A 17,820-nucleotide genomic window follows, 5' to 3' on the forward strand; every position below is an offset into this window, starting at 1 on the left:
TTCAAAGATTTTTAAATTGTTCTATTTTATTGTTACACCAAAAAAAAAAAAAAAAAGGATTGCATTTCATTTATTATGTTGATAAAGTAAGCTTTTTTTCCCCATCTTATAATCAATCTAAAGCCTAGGGCCCAGAACAAACAGTAAAATGGTAAGGTATAAGAAAGGTTTGGGGGGAAAAATAGAGAAACTTTACTTTCTCTTAATATCATCATTTCTCTACTGAAGTTTCTTATCTGTTCATGCATGTTGCCTACCTTCTTTCTAATAGCCTTTAGCATTTTAATCATAATTATTTGAAATTCCTCTTTCTGTGTGATATAACTTCTAATTGCATTCAGTCATAAAATTTAGAATAAGAAAGTTGGAGATAACTGGAATTAGTAAAAAAAAAATTAAAATACCCTTTTTATACTAGGCAACTAGTGTGGGTATATGGTCTAGGTTTGGCTAGGCTTGGGTTTTGTGATTGGGTTTGTGTTGCATTTAGTGCATAATTGATTTTGCATTTCTCATTCATATGGACTAATGGAAGTAGTTTATTATTATTTTTGTTTTTTTCTGCTCTAACCTCAGCATTTAGTCTTCACTGTGCATCTTTGTGTTAACAGAGAACTTCTTCCAAACTCTTGTTCTTTTTCCAGTAGTAATCAGTTACTGTTTCTTCCTTAGATTAATAATGTTTGAAGAGTAAAAAAAACAAAACAACAAAAACTTCTTAATCTCTCATCTTCCAGCATGTGAGTGAGAGCTGAGTTAGGGACAATTACACACACACACGCACACACACACACACACACACAAATGTACATATATGTATATATATATATATATATATATATATATATATATTTGATATATAAAATTAGACATTTACTTCAGATTTGTCTTTAGATTTTTCTGTTGTAATACTTGGAATTAAACCCAAGAGAATTCTGAATTCTGACACTGAATTACATCCCACTTCCATTTATTTTTTATTTTGAAATAGTGTCTCCCTAAATCACTGTGTGCTGGCTTGCCTCTAACCTGAAATCCTCCTGTACGTTTCAGGTAATGAGATTGCAGACATATATAAAAGCACCTGGCTTTGGTTCTTAAACACTAAAGATAGAGCCAGGTTTGGTGGCCCAAGCCTATAATACTAGTACTTGAGGTACTGAAACAAGACAACAGCAGGTTCAAGGCCAATCTTAGACATTTAGAGAGACCCTCAATGATTTAATAGTACCCTGTCTCAAGATAAAATCCAAAACTCTCTGGGGGTTTAGCTTGGAGGTGCACTGTCCCTAGGTTCAATTCCTATTACCACAAAACAAAACAAAACACTGAAGATGAGTGCTCATTTAGAAAAAAATCACTTAAAATATATTAAACCTTTTTGAAGTATCAGTGTTTAGATTGAAAGAAAAATTCAGTATTGTGTGATTTAAAACATTGGAGGCTTGGGTACTTAGGGACTCATAAAGGCCCTTAGCAGGACAGCTCTAAATAAATTAATGTGATACATTGAAGAACTATTAGTATTTTAACAAGAACATGCTAAAATGGAGCCAATATTATACAACAGTTCAAAATTTAAGTATTGTCCTCACTTTATTGCTTAAAGAAGACATTAGATATATTTTCTTGTGGAACACTCAAATTCATGAGCAGTTATTTAAATTTTTTAGAGCAACCATACTTATGAGTGTCAAAGTAGTAAATTATAAAATACTTTTTCTTGATTACTTAGTCAAATGACAGAATGATGTTTACCTACACAATGATGTTTTATTCATTTGATATTACTTTGATGTTACTATACCTTAAGATTTGACAATAGAAACCAGTTGTGGTGGCACACACTTGTAATCCCAGCATTTGGGAGGCTGAGACAGGAGGATCGTGGTTCAAGGACAACCTCAGCTACTTAGTGAGGTCCTTCGCAACTCTCAGTGAGACCCTGTTTCAATATAAAAAAAAAAAATTAAAAATCAGGCTGAGGATGTAGTTCAAAAGTATAATGTCCCTATGTTCCATCCCCAGTAACGCACACAAACACACACACACACACAATGGCAATAGATGTTTTTATTGATCCTGTCCGTGTGTGTGTGTGTGTGTGTGTGTGTGTGTGTGTGTGTGTGTGGTGTACTGGGGATGAAACCCAGAAGCATTCTACCTCTGAACTACACCTCCAGGTCTATTTTTAGTCTTTATTTTGAAACAGGGTCTCACTGAGTTGCAAAAGTCCTTACTAAGTAGTAGTAGCTGAGGCTGTCTGTAAACTGAGATCCTCCTATCTCAGCCTCCCAAATGCTGGGATTACAAGCGTGAACCACCATACCCAGCTTGATCCTGTCCTTTCTAATCAAATGATTTGTTGCCCTTTAGTGAAAAAGCCATAATTGATATCAGTTTGTCAGGTAAACACTATAAAGTAGAAGTCTACATTATCTGGATGATTAGAGAAGTATTAAAACTATTTTTTCATTTGTACAAGAATTTCATCTCTAATAAAATGTTTGATCTGCACTAAACATTTATTTATGCCTCAATTTCTCTTCAACACTTTTGTTATGAAAATTGAAACCAGAAAACTTTTGCCTCAAAGCTACACCCCCAGCCCTTTTAATACTTTTATTACAAAACAAAGTCTCACTAAGTTGCTGAGGGTCTGGTCAAATTGATGAGGTTGGCCTCAAACTTGCAATCCCCCATCTCAGCTTCTCAAGTACTGGGATTTTTTTTTTCTCTAAGATGGTTATTTTTCTCTAATCTTTTTTTAATTTTTTTTTATTGGTGCAATGTATTCATACATCATAATGGTATAAAGAAAATGCTTTTGTAGACATACATGCACACATCGCCCAGTCAGCCCCCACCCGATCTCCACCCCATTCTCTCCCCATCCCTCCCTCCCATGCTTGGCTTAGTGGTTGACATCTAGTTTTATAGCAATTTATCCAATATTAACGATGATAATCTCACGTAACAGTTACATTTGTCTGATACCAAGCTTTTGATGACTAAAAGATGACAGTTCAATATTTCTTTTTGCTTTCTTTCTTACCAGAGAATATTTTTTTCTTTTCTTTTGTTTTTTTAGGTGAAGCTATCATACATTTATTTATTTTTCAGAAAAAAATCTATCCTGATATGGAATATGGACTCTAGATACCCAAAACAATCTCGAAGAAGAACAAAGCTAGAAGATGTATATTTTCTGATTTCAAACCATATAAAGCTACAATAATTGAAACAGTGTAGTACTGTTCTAAAGGCAAATATATAAACCATTGGAGTTAAATAAATGCTTAGACATAAATTCTTCCATATATTGTAAAGTATTTTTGACAAGGTTTCCATGAACATTTGGTGGAGGAAATAATAATCTTTTAACTAAATATTGTTGAAAAATAATAATTAAATGGAAAAGAATAAAATTGGACCCTTACCTAACACCATATACAAATATTAATTCAAAATAGATAAAAGACCTAAATATAAATCTTAAGACTATAAACTTTTAGAAGAAAATCTGGGTCATAAAAGCTCACAACATTGAAATTGGCAGTGATTTCTTGGATATGATTTCAATGGCACAGGCAACAGAAGAGTATACAAACTCCCTAAAAAATAAAAAAAAAATATTGTATATCCAAAGACAATGTAAACAGAGTTAAAAGTTACTGATAGAATGGGATAAAATATTTCCAAATGCTATATCTGAAGGTATATTAATATTCCAAATAGAAATCCTAAAAATTAGCAACAATAAAAGCAAACAATACAATGTAGAGATAGGTAAAAGACTAACATAAATAATGAATCTCCACAGATAACCATTCTTAGTTGTCTGTTGGATGGAAAATCTTGTTTCTCTGGTTCTGGTGTGTGTTACCTATTTCGTCTTTGTAGTTAATCTCTTTGAGTATTTTCTCTAGCACTGGTTTTGAAGACATAAATTTCTTCAGTTTCTGTTTATCGTGGAAGCTTCTTATTTCCCCATCTAATTTGATAGAAACTTTTGCTGGGTAGGAAATTTTTGTCTGGAAGTTGTTTTCTTTCAGAGTTTGGAATATGTTACTCCAAGCCCTTCTGGCTCTCATGACTTGGTTTGGGAAGTCTGGAGTGATTCTAATTGGGTTGCCTCTGAATGTCCCTTTGTTTTTGTTGCCTTTAAGATTCTCTGCTTGGCTTCCACATTGGTCATTTTGACAATTATGTGGTGTGGGGATCCTCTTTTCTGATCCTCTCTAACAGGGGTTCTATAAGTTTCTTGGACCTGTGTATCGACCTCTTGCTCTCTGTTTGGAAAATTTTCTGCTATTATTTCCTTGAAAAGATTGTTAATCCCTTTGGTTTCACCTTCTTTTCTCTCCTCTATTCCAATTATTCTTAGGTTAGCTCTCTTAAAATGGGCCCATATTTCTTCAATGTCAGATTCCTGCTGTCGGATTTTTTTTTCTAAATTAGAAACTATGCGTTCATTTTTTGAATGATCATCTTCTAGGAGCGAGATTCTATTCTCCATGTGGTCTAATTGGTTGTTTGTACTTTGAATTGAGGCCTTTACTTCATTAATTGCATGCTTTATCTCTCTTTGGCTCTCTCTGAATTCTTTTCGAAACACCTCTATTACTTCTACAGTTATTTTCCTGATTTGATCTTCTCTAAATCTCTGAATTTCTGTTTTATCAGGTTCTGATGTTGTGGGGTTGTGGGCATTCATTGCTCCATTGTTATTCCTCTTTCCCATGATTTTGGAAGTTTGTGCCTTCTCTGGGTTCTTCCCTAGGTCACTATGACTTCACTTAAGGTGCTGTGGATCTCGAGTCTGTGGTATCTCAGTCCCCACTACTCCTTTACTGGGTTGTATCGCAGAGTCTCAGACCCAGGGATCCAATCGAGGCTGCTTTAGACCATGGGGGGGTGCCGGGTTGGGCGTTCTCCTATGGTGTAATATCTCTGCCACCACCACTCCCACACAGGGTCAAGTCCCTGGGAGTACAGTACTGGGATTTCTCCTCTAGGGGCCGCAATTTGACTCATTGTTGAGTGCGCAGATGGAGCTGTTGTGGACTCGGTGAATTCGCTGCTGTTGCTGTTGGTAGCAATATGGCGCCACTGCTATGCCCTTGGCCGTGAGGCTGGTGTATTTCTTTTCTGTTTTTGAACTCCACTCTGAGTCCCTGCAGGGTGCGCTGAGCCCAGCCCCTGGGAGCTTTAGCTGTACCCTGCGCCGAGAAATCTGCTGAATCCTGCCCGGCTGTTCCGCAGCGGCTCACCTCGGTTCGCTGTCCACCGCTCCTCTCTGGAGCTGGGTGGGCTGTTGAGTGAGTTGGTCTGGTGCTGTCCGGTGAACTCGCCGCTGCCGCCAGCAGTAAGGCGCTGCTGCCGCGTTCTCGGGCGTGAGGCCGGCGTATCTCCTCTCTGGTTTCTGAGCTCTGTTATGAGTTACCTTCCTCTCTGAAGCCTGGTGCTGCAAGGCAAAATGGTGCCCGCCGCTTCACGCCGCGGCTCCGGCTGCAGCACTGAGGTCTGGTTTCTGGTGTCTCGTTTTTCCAGCCCTCTTTTTCTCTGTCCCTTAAAATTACATTTTTTGTTTCTCTGCTGATTGGTGTTTTATGGCTATGAAAGGCACTGATTTTGTGGTAATAGAGATTGGTTGTTAGTGGGGCTCGTAAGCCCCGTTTTGCTCCATCGCCATCTTCCCGGAAGTCTCCATTTTTCTCTAATCTTAACAACACTGGGTATTTCTAATCTTAAAAGCACTGATATTTTAATTAAGTTATCAAGTTCCAAAAAAAAAATCAGATGCTTATCTCTTATACCAGAAACACACTACTGTCTAAACAAATACATTAAATTATTATTCCTCTTTACAAATACGTGTATATTTGAATAAAGTGGTGAGGGCATACTTGCATATTTTTCTTCTGCATTAGCAAATTTAACAATAGCTAATAACATATGTTTCAAAAAGTGTTAGAAGACATTAACATTTTTACATTGACAGAATATTTTGCTGTAATAGAGAAAGGTTTTTAATCATATGTTATGCCAATTACATCAGAAAAAAAAATGAATGGTTTAGGAAATTGATTTGGGCAGGTATTTAAGTAAGATTTTACAAAAGTATAATATAATATTTGGAAAGTTTGTTATTATTATAACACACATAAATATAAATTACTGTTTGGTTGGTTACAGTGGATCTTTGCACTCCCTAAGATTTCTGACTTGACGAGCCAGGCTTGGTGGCACATGCTTATAATCCTAGCATTTGGGAGGCTGAGACAGGAGGATCATGGCCGTGGATAGCCTCAACTACTTAGTGAGGCCCTTTGCAACTCAGTGAGACCCTGTTTCAAAATAAAGAATAAAAAATTGGGCTGAGATTCTAGCTCGCAGGTAGAATGTCCCTGAGTTTCATTTCCAGTACTGAAAAAAAATAAAGATTTCTGACCAATTAAAATCACTAAAATTTTCTTTTTTGTTTTGCATTAAGGTTCAAGAAACTTGAAGTTATTGTCTAGTTCTGTTACAAGTTGATCTGCCAAATAAAACAATGAATTGTGTAAGAATGGATAGGCATTTTTAGATTATTCAAGTACACATATAGTAGAATGTCTTTTGGAAACTTTAAGATAATCATGCATATACTTTAAAATATGCCTTTGTTTATGTGAGTATATATTATGTATATGTTATAAAGTAATCATCCAAGTTTTTCCTGTTTTAGGACATTTCATAGTAGAGTCTTCATTGGGTTCTTTTTACTAGAGTATCATTTCAAAGCTATACCAATTATGCATAAACTGAAAAGATAAAATATGTTTATTTATCATTTGCAAATGAAAACATTAATTTGAATTACACTTTGGCAAAAATGAGACATTGTTTTTACATAGCTCTAATTTTTGGATGTTTTCATATCTGGAAAGCTATCAGAATTTTACAATTTGAAATGCCCACTGGCAGTGTACATTTTTCTTTCAATTCTGCACCACTACAATGCTTAATTTAATAATGGAATCCAATTTGTTCTCTGAGCATGAACATTTTAATTATGTAAAATATACGTAGAGAAAGGTTGGGAACAGAAATTATTTTTCTCTGAAAATAAGATGAACATAAATGTTAATTTTCCCTCTCATTGTATCTACCATGTTGTTTCTTGGTAACTAATTTTAAAATAAAAAGTTATTCATGTAGAGTAATATATTATCCAAATAAAATCCTGTAATTCCATCATATTAGTATTTAATATGCATGTTATGTTATTGTAATTCTTAAAAATAAAATTAATTAAATCAGGTAATTAGATAATAGTATCACATGGAAACATATGTGTTAGATGATAAACATGAAGGTTACTCTCTTTTCATCTTATAATGAGCCAATAATATGTTCTTATTTCAGCAATTTTCAAGTAAAGAATAAATATATTGACATATTCAGTCCTACAGTTACTGTGGGAGATAACATTTTAGATATAGGGAAGTATTAAGAAAAAGCAATTTGCACAAACATTTCTCTCTGTATGCTCTATTATTTGAAAGCATACATATTTTAGATGTATTATTACCTTAATGATACTTTATACTAATTCTCCTTTTTATTAAAATGGTTTAAATAAATCTCTCCATTGGTGTTTAGCATTATTTCTAAGCTTTTATAATAGAAAAAAAAAGATTTTTAGTTAGAAAAAAATTAAAACATATAATAATGATTATAGATAGGAAACACAGGCTGAGAAGTTTAATAGAAATTATTATAGAAATTACTACAACTCATTTTCCTTATTTGGATTATATTGATATTTTAAGATATGCGTTCTATTGCACCACTAAAATGATTTTACATGCAGTTCACATGCAGAGGATGTTCATTTACTCACTATTGTATTCTATGCAAAATCTAAAAATTACTTTGCATATCCTCAGTGAATCACTTTATGTCGTAAGTGCATTAGTGGCAAAGAGCAACTTGGAGTTTTTACCAGAGTTAAAAAAAATGACTAGTTTAATCCAGAATATTTCTCTAGAGAATTTTTCCTGAGGCTATAGTATAAATGAGCAAACCAGGAAAACATTCTTTTTGGCTATACAGGTGAAGATTTTTATGATATAAAGAATAACTTTGAAAGTTCCATTAGATATCATTAATCATCATGCACATAGGCAATGCAAATGAACATAAAACAGCCTTCTTGTTGCCAGAATTCCAGACTGTCACCTGTGCTATATCGTCTTCTCTATTCTCTCAATGAAGAATTCTCCTTTTTCTTATCTAAGGTACAACTCTCTTCTTCTGCATCAGAGGCAATTTTTCATTATATATGTGTCCTGTTATTTTGGCACATTTCTTTTCCCCCTCTCTGCATTCCTATGGCATGAAAGTATATTTAATCACATTTTTATAAAACAACAACAATAATAATAACAATAATAAACAATTGCAATTCATCCTAATAAGTAAAAATTATTAAAGAAAACATCTACACTAGTCTACACTAGACATTTTCCCATTGCCTCTTCAATCCACTCTAGCTATATTTATATCTTACAGATTCCAACAGCCAATCACTCATTAGCTTGCCAAATCCAATTGCAATTTTAAATATTTGTTTTTTTTTAATCAGAGAAGAAATTCATTTTGAGGGACTTTAAATGCAATTGGATCTTTCCCAGAGTTCACTGAAAGCTTCATCCTTCTTTCTTCACAGGCATTGTCTCCATTGCATCTGTTCCTCTCTGCCTTAGGAAGTCTGGGGTCCCAGCCCTTGGTCTTTCTGCTCCAGTCTATCTTCTCTTGAAGAGTTCATCCAGTCATTTGGTGGTCACTATTGTCTGTACTGAGGTGGCTATAGATTTATTGCTCTCTATAATCATTTTTATTTTTTTAATTTTTATTTATTTTTTGCAGAGCTGGGGCATTCTACCTCCAACCTACACCCTCATCCCTCTTTTTTATTCCTTATTTTGAAACAGAGTCTCACTACATTAACTATCCCCACCACGTTGTAAATTAAAAGAAGAAATACATTTTACAAAAACTATCACATTACAAGTTTTTTGTTTTTCAAGAAATATGTAATCCGATTAGATAGGATTTTCATTTTTTAAATAAAACTTGTATTTCTTATAATTTGTATGTCTTTTAACTCACATATTCAGTGATCTGCATTATTTGATTCTCAATGACTTATAAATCTCTAGTCCTGTAGTGTGGAAAACTCTCACAAAAAGATCTCAAAAGTATTCTGTGGCTTTGTCTGTCTGTCTGTCTGTCTGTCTCTCTCTCTCTCTCTCTCTCTCTCTCTCTCTCTCTCTGTATTTATCGCTTCCTTCCTAGTAACTCTTTCTTCTTCTCTTTCATACTTTCTTTTCTTTTCCTGAACCCAGGGGTAGTCTACCTCTGAGCTATACTTTCAGTCCTATTTTTATTTATTTATTTATTATTTATTTATTTATTAAATAGAGTTTCATTAAGTTGCTGAGGGTCTTGCTAAGTTGCTAAGGCTTGCCTTGTACCTGAGATGATCTACCTGTCTCACTCTCCCAAGTACTAGGAATACAGGCATGCACCACCATACCTGGTTGTGTTTCTTTAAATAAGTTATACATTTATTTAGAGACTGACATAGTCTTGTTGCACTTTAATCAGAAACAAGTAAGATATAAAAATGAAGAAAAATACCTTCTGTTCAAAGAATGAATATAATGTCTATAGAACAATCATACACATAGAAAGTAAATGTTTTGTGGGAAACTTTAGTGGATTTATGGATGGCAGCTACAATATGCAACATTATAGTGAATCTGTATTCATAAATCATCCACAAACTACTATACATGACCAACTAGGAACTTACTCCATAGTAGACAAATAAAAACTTTTCCTTTGAAAGCTAAATTCAACCATTCTCACTTATTTTGTCCTTTTAAATTGCCTTGTATTAAGAAAAATAACCTTTATTTTTCAATTTTCAAATTAAATTAGATTTATACAATGCTTTAATAAGAATAAATTCAGAGCTAGAACTTGATGTTATTACATAATTTTCATGGGAAAACATGAATATAGGGAATTAAAATGCCTTACTATAGAAGTAACTAAAAACAAAAGTTACCAAGTTGCATTTCTAAGTGTAGCTTCAGTTTTCATACTTTCCTGTGAATATATATTTGCATAAAAATGATAGAATTTAGAGTTGGAATTATAAGGCCATTCTAATATAAGGTTTATGTCCTCTGTTCCTAAATTCAGGTCAATTTTCATAAACTTAAATATCCTGCCTGTGAGTTTGATGAGATCCTGATGCTTCCATGAAAGCTTTGGGACTGGGGTTAACAGCAAGCATCCACATTAAGAATGATGATATTTACTATTCATTTATAAACACATCATTGCTTTTATTATGCAGCTATTTGACCCCTGAATGAATGAAACTACATTATAAATATGTATGTGTGTTTATTTTCAAGGAGAGACAGCAAAAGTAAAGAAAAGTATTCAAGTACACAGGCCCTCTCAGTGGTACTTCAAATGGCAATACACGTACAGGGTTACAAGGAAGTTGAGACCTCTGTGTGTTAATGTAGAAATCAATATTCTTCTTCAAAATGAAAGTATAACATGAAAAAGATGGGAAGAATTCTTTGGCTAGCTTCATGGAAAGTATTGCTCCTTGGGGAAATTATGCTAGCAATTGGGTCACTCATTTGTAATTGAATTTTAGACCAGCAAAGTTGTTTGTGCTCTGATCAGCAACAACTTTTGTTAACAATTGAAACGTTCCAATGCAGGCACCATAGGAATTAAATGATAAGGAGAAGGATATCTGGTTTATGAGGTAATATAGCATTATGTCAAGAATTAACCTGAATATCAGAGACTGCTGAGGATCTGGTAATGGCCAGTTTACCAGGCAACCCAGAGTCTATTTTAAATATACAGAAATACAAATAATTATTTAAATATCTTAAATTCAAATTAAGAATATTAAAAATAATAAAAAGAGATAGATGTTTTCAAAGAATAATTTTATTTACTTTTGGTGGTCTTTTTTGATGGTATATGGCCTAAAGGTCATTGATATGATTCAAAAATATTAATGTAATATTTTAACATAGTATTTTTAATATCTTAAGTATTCAGCAAATAAAATAAGTACAAGGCACTATACAGGTTTTAAAATAAGTCAAGAAAAATGTACTGGATAATAATAATATCCTATAATGAATACTGTATTTCTTAATAAAAATATATTTTTTATTGGTGCGTTGTAGTCATACATGACAATGGAATACAAGACTTGTGAGGATATACAAGCACACATCATCCAATTAGCCTTTATCCAATCCTTATCACATTGCCTCCCCCTCCCTCAATCCCATGCTTTTTTGGTGATTAACTTTGATATATTTATTTACATACATTATGAGTTTTAAAGAGATTCCATCTTCCCCATTCCATCCCCTCTGATTGGTCACTTTAATTCTCCTCTATTGGGCCCTTTCTTCAACTAAATCTCCTCCTATTACCTATTTCTTCCTGGTTTTGCATATTAAGGAAAACATCTGATTTTTTATTTTCTGTTATATTTATCTGTGTATGCCACATTGCAAGTTTTGATCCCACTCTTGAAGGCCCCAGCACTGGCCTGGCCACCTGACAGACTCTGATCCTGGCCTCACTGGCACCAGCACTGGCCTTGCCTCCTGGCAGGCCCCGATCCCGGCCTCACTGGCCCTGGCACTGGCCTCACCCCTCGGCAGGCTCTGATCCCTGCCTCAGTGGCCCCAGCATCAGCCTTGCCTCATGGCAGACTCCAATTCTGGACTCGCTGGCCCCAGCACAGGTCTAGCCCCTCGGCAGGCTCCAATCCTGGCCTCACTGGCCCCAGCACCGGCCTAATCCCTGGGAAGGCTCCAATCCTGGTCTCGGAGGCCCCGATCCTGGCCTCGCTGGCCCTGGCACCAGCTTCACCCCATGGTAGGCTCCAATCCCAGCCTAGGAGACCTCAGCACCTGCCTTGCCTCATGGAGGGCTCCAATCCCTGCCTCCCTGGCCTTGGCTCCTGCCTAGCCATGTAGCAGGCTCCTATCCTGGTCTCAGAGTCCCCGGCACCAGCCTTGATGTGCATCAGGCTCTGGTTCTTTTTTTTTTTTTTTTGGCAGTACTGGGGTTTCTGAAATCCCTCTACCTCCAGGCTACACTCCCGGAGACCCATCTCTCTTTTATTTATTTATTTATTTTCATTTGGAAACAGGGTCTCTTAAGCCAGCAAGTCTGGCCTCAAACCAGCACGGTATTCCTGTCTCCCCCTCCCAAGTACAGGGATTACAAGCATGTGCCACCACACCCCGTGTTCTTCCATTTTTGTTTTTGAATATGAGAAAGCAGTATATGTCTTTTGCAAAAGCTGGGATTCCAAATAACTAGTGGCAATAAATTTTGTCTTCCCTCCAAAGGCAGAGGTCCACAGCTTCATTTTGGAAAGCAGGCTCTGCTTTCTCACGTGCACCTTGGCCTCGCACTCTGCGCTGAGGATCGCGGTGGCCATGAGGGCTGATGACTCTCAGACCACACAGCATGTAGGCCCAACCTGGTTATGCAGGGCTCCCTCTGATACCCTCCAAACCCTTTTGCCACTTAGCATGTTGTCCAGACTTCTCGAGCATGTGTGGCAGGATTAGTCACTCTACTTTTGGGGAGATTTCCTCGAAAACTCAAGGTGGACTGGATTGGATTTGTCTGCCCCTCCAAATTCTACCTTTGGGGCAATTTCTTCAGGAGATCAAGGTGGGTTGAATCAGATCTCTGTCTCTCCAAAATAATAGCCTCCACCTCTGCCACCTGCACCAGCGCCTGGGCCGCTGCACTGCCGCTCTGCCGCTCCACTGGCACTGCCACTCCACTGGTGCCACTGCTGCCTTTCTCTTGGCTCTCTTCTGAGCTCCTTCCTTACATGACATGATGTCCAGAATTCTTAAACGTGTGTGGTAGGGGCAGTTCCCCTTCATGGGGATTTTTTTTTTCCAAACATTACAGGTGAATTGGACAGAGTTTGTCTGCATCTCCTGAGTCCTGGCTGCCGCCACCGCCATCTTAGCCCCTCTCCAATATTTTTTTATTTTGAAGAGGTTGCGAGATCCAACACTCAGCAGCAATAAATTTTTATCTCCTTTCCAAGAGTGGAGGGCCACAGCCTTACTGCGAAGAGCAGGATCTGCTGTTCTGGGCACACTGCAGACTCCATTGCAGCATAGTGGGGCACAGAGGCTGGGGGTGCTGAGTTCCTGGGATGCACAGCTTAGCTCCCTGTCTGACATTGCTTGGCTCCCTCCACCACGGCTGGGTCATTTTTCTTACAAGGTATGATGTTAAGAGTTCCCAGCATGCACGGTTGTAGTGGATTTTTTCTAATTCCTTCCGGGGTGATCTTCCAAAAATCACTTTTCTTGCATGGCTGGTGCCTCATTGTCATCTTGGTTCTGATTCTGCCATTATCCACTCTCTCTCCTGTATTCTAGATAGGAAGTTGTGACTGTAAGTGTCTCCTTAAGTTGACTCAATTCGATATTAAACTAAAATCTGGTGTCCAGGGCTTCCCCAGAGAGTGCTTATCCTTTTAGGTGGCCACGATCGCCACTGCGACCACAGCCACTGCCATCTTTTCATGATCATGAATACTGAATTATATAAATAAAAATGAAGACATAAGTGTAAAAACGAAGTTGTTGGATATTATTCATACTACATATCCCAAGGGTGCTAAGATGTAAAAGATTAGAAGATATCTACTTGGGGGAAATGTTCTATATTCTTTTGAAAATTCTAATTTTCAGAATTTTTAATATTGAAAATGTGTACACATTTAGGAAAAATACTATAAGAACCTTTCTGTACTATTTAATCAACCAAATAAAATAATTGTGGCTAGTTTCTTGTTGAATGCCTCCAATAAGTATGAATAGTAAGTAAATATTAGTTTGATATTTAAAAGTTATCAAATTTTGATTCCCATTTAAAAATAATTATAAGATTTTTGAAATGCATTGAGAGTACTTTTAATTATGTGATGATGTTGTTGTTGTTGATGGTGATGATGATTATATCTAATCCCCAAATCATTACATGTGATATAGATTAAAATAATTTATAATAATACATCATTAGATTCTTCAATCTACAACTATATAGATAATTGGGCATTCTACCTTTGAGCTACACTCCCAGCCATATTTTATTTTTATTTTAAAACAGTGTCTTGCTAGTCTGATGATAGTCTTACTACTTGCTGAGGTTGTCCTCAAACCTGTGATCCTACTCTCCTAGCCTCCCAAGTACTGGGATTATAGGCATGTATCACTGCACCTGGTTTAGATTTATATGTTTGAAATTTCCTACTGAATAGAAAGTGGAGAAATCTATATCAGTGTTTCAACCATGTTTTATAAATCATTTGAATTATAATTCCATTTTTCAGACAAATCACAAATATCTTGGAAAATACTAATTAATCATGATTTAGAAAATAATCATAAAGTTGGCACAATAAACATATTTATTTAGTCTTCTGCATGTTTTATATATTTAAAACTGGTAATTATAGATTTTTGTAATTTTATTCAACAATTAAATATTTTACACAGTCATGTGTTAAGTATGTTGGAATGGAAGCAAAAAAGATATTTAATAATAATTACTGAACATTTTAACTTTAATTATGTTTACTTTTTAAATAAAGTTTCAAGAACAAAGACTGTAGAAACATGTTTCTCTTTGTTAAGTGTTTATTGATTAGGCTACCTCACTATTATTTCTACGTGATTCCAAGAATTCTAGTCTTGGTCAGAATTACTTTTTGCATCTATATATTTTTCTTTGTGATCTCTGGAGACCAATATGTTACAATATCTGTATGTTTTCCTTCAGAAATAATTTTTAAAAAACACATACTCTTCACTTTATACCTATTGCTACTGCTTTATTTCAAGTCTAGGACTTCCCATCCATCTTCTAATTGGTGTCTCTGTAACTCTTTTTTCTTTACCTTTGCCCACGCTAATTGCAGCTTGTTGGATCTTCAAAACTTTGGTTAAATCTTTCCCCCATATAAATGGTTTTAGTTTCAACCTTTTGAACAGCCCAGGAAGTTTCGTATATTTACAAACCTCTTCTTTTCTCTATGATCTTGTTTGTGCACTTTCATTTTCTATTGACTATTATCGTATAAAAGTCACTATATTCTGTCAAAAATGCAACTCTTACTTAGGCTTGAACATATTGTGATAACAACTATTATTTGGAAGTTGGTACTCTTTCTTTTACTGCGTAAATACAAAGAGCTCTTGACTCTGACATTCCAATATTTGGTTGGGACCAAGAGGGAAACATTACAAGTACTGTCTCTGTATATATATATATATATATATATATATATATATATATATATATATATATATATATATATCCCTATCACTTGAAATGTCATTCTGAAAATAATGTATAATTATGATGATCCAATAAAATCATTTATAAAATAAGCTAGGCATGGTGGCTCACACTATAATCCCAGTACTTGGGGGGCTGAGACAGAAGTGTTACAGATTCTTTGATCTTCCTTTCTTTCATACTAAGGAATGAACCCAGGGGCATTCTACCAGTACCTCCTATTTTATTTTGAAACAGTGTTTTCTAGATTTCTGAGGTACTGGTAGTATGCCCCTAGGTTCATTCCTTAGTATGAAAGAAAGGAAGAGGGAAGAAGAAAAAAGAAAGAAGAAAAGAAGAAATGAAGTGGAAGAGAAATACAAAAGAAGAAAAGAGAAAATAAAAGAAACAGGAGAACAAGGGAATGACAACTGAGAGAAGCAAAGAACAGAAAAATCACTCATAGCAACCTTTGAAAAGCCTTCATGTTTCATTTCCTTCAGAATCACCACCATATTTGAGCGGTGAGAGTAGCAAGCTCTGTTGCTTTCAACTATAAATGATAACACCATGAAATTCAGAACTTACATGTGTACAGCCAAATCTACTTAAAGGTGGAACAAACTGCTTGGAAAATTTAGGCAAAATTGCCAGCAGCTTGATTTTGATTATCCAGGCAATTGAAGCAAAAAAGAGTTTTAATGCTTGAATTAAGCAAGTGATTGCCAGTGCTCTGTACTTCACTTTAGCCAAGGAGACAAACACCTCAATGGCTTCTTTCCTAATCAGACTTTTCCTGTCACAAGTCACTAAGCCATTTTATGCATATGCACTATTTAGAAACTCTCATTACTTAACTGGCAAGTTTGATAATGCATAGGTAATAAAGGAGGAAAATTGTTTACATGGCTGTTTATTAAGATTTCTTCTAGGAATTGTTCTTGTAAATTTTCTTTTGCAAAAGAAGATAAATAAAAACATTAAGAGTCCTAGAACTTTTTTTTTCAAATTATGAAAAAATTAAAATCCTAAGAAAATGTCACCCTGAAATAAATTTTCTTTTTACTCAGATATGCAAACAATGCTGATCATGCACTATTTTAATAGTAAGAACTTATATTTGCAGAGTACATGTACCACATTGGTTTCACATAATTAGATTCTTAGGCAATCCTTATAAATACTTAAGCATTTTAAATTGAGGACATTGTAATTTACTCTCTTAATTTTAAAGGTAGTATATTAATATGTTTATTATCAACTTTACTGTTAATACTTACAAATTGGCATTTTCTTCTTTCTTTCATAATTATTTATTTTTACAACAAATCCTATGCAAGTTACCCATCAATTTTATACTTTAGAGCTTGTGTCTTACACAGATTTCATATTTAACATCCTGACATCTTCAGTATCCATCACATTTTAGCCAATTAGCAACTGCAAAGCAAGAGACTGAAAGCAACCTGGCAAGACAAAACTACCCACAAAAGAACAGTACTTGCAAATAATTTTTAGTTCCTTTTATATCATATTGGAGCCCAATCTTCCTTGAACTTACTTTTTTCCCTCTTAAATACCATCTTAAAATGATTTACTTTATTTGTCACAGTTTTTTGGTCTTTTTTGTTGTTGTTAATACTCATTTTAATTGTACATGATAGCACACACACATTGAAGAGTACAAAAAACTATGCATAATTTGCTTACAAGTTATTATAAAATAGCCAACTCTATATTTACCATAAAAGTTAAGGAATAGAATAGTGTTATCACTGCACAGCCCTCCTCCCCTGTGTGTGTCTACCTAATCACTAGTTTTTCCCCTAATGTTAAACCCCACTAACTGACTTTTATTACATTTCTCTTACATTTTGTTTTAGAGAAATACTTCCTTATTCATAAATTATATTGTTTTATCTTCTTTGTTTTAAAATATTTTATAAAGTAATCATATGGCACATGCTATTTTACATTTGCCTTTATTTTAAGTGATGCTATAAAATTTTATTACCTATGTGTAGTTCAGAGGTACAGTGCTCCTTGGTTCAATAAGTACAAAGAGATTTTATCTAACCCCAACTAGAATGACAATCATTCAAAACACAAGCAACAACAAATGCTTGTGAGGATGTGGAGAAGTAGGAACTCTAACGCATTGTTGGTAGGATTGCAAATTAGTGCAACCACTTTGGAAAACAGTATGAAGGATCCTCAGAAGAATGGGAGCAAATTTACCATTTGATCAAGCAATACCACTTCTGGGTATCTACCCAAAAGAAAGCAAACAAAACTACTAAACTGATGCATGCATGATCTATGTTCATAGCTGCACAATTCACCATTGCCAAACTATGGAACCAGCCAAGATGCCCATCAACAGATGAA

The sequence above is a fragment of the Muscardinus avellanarius genome, assembly GCF_963383645.1.
Source record: "Muscardinus avellanarius genome assembly, chromosome: 12".
Taxonomy (NCBI): domain Eukaryota; kingdom Metazoa; phylum Chordata; class Mammalia; order Rodentia; family Gliridae; genus Muscardinus; species Muscardinus avellanarius.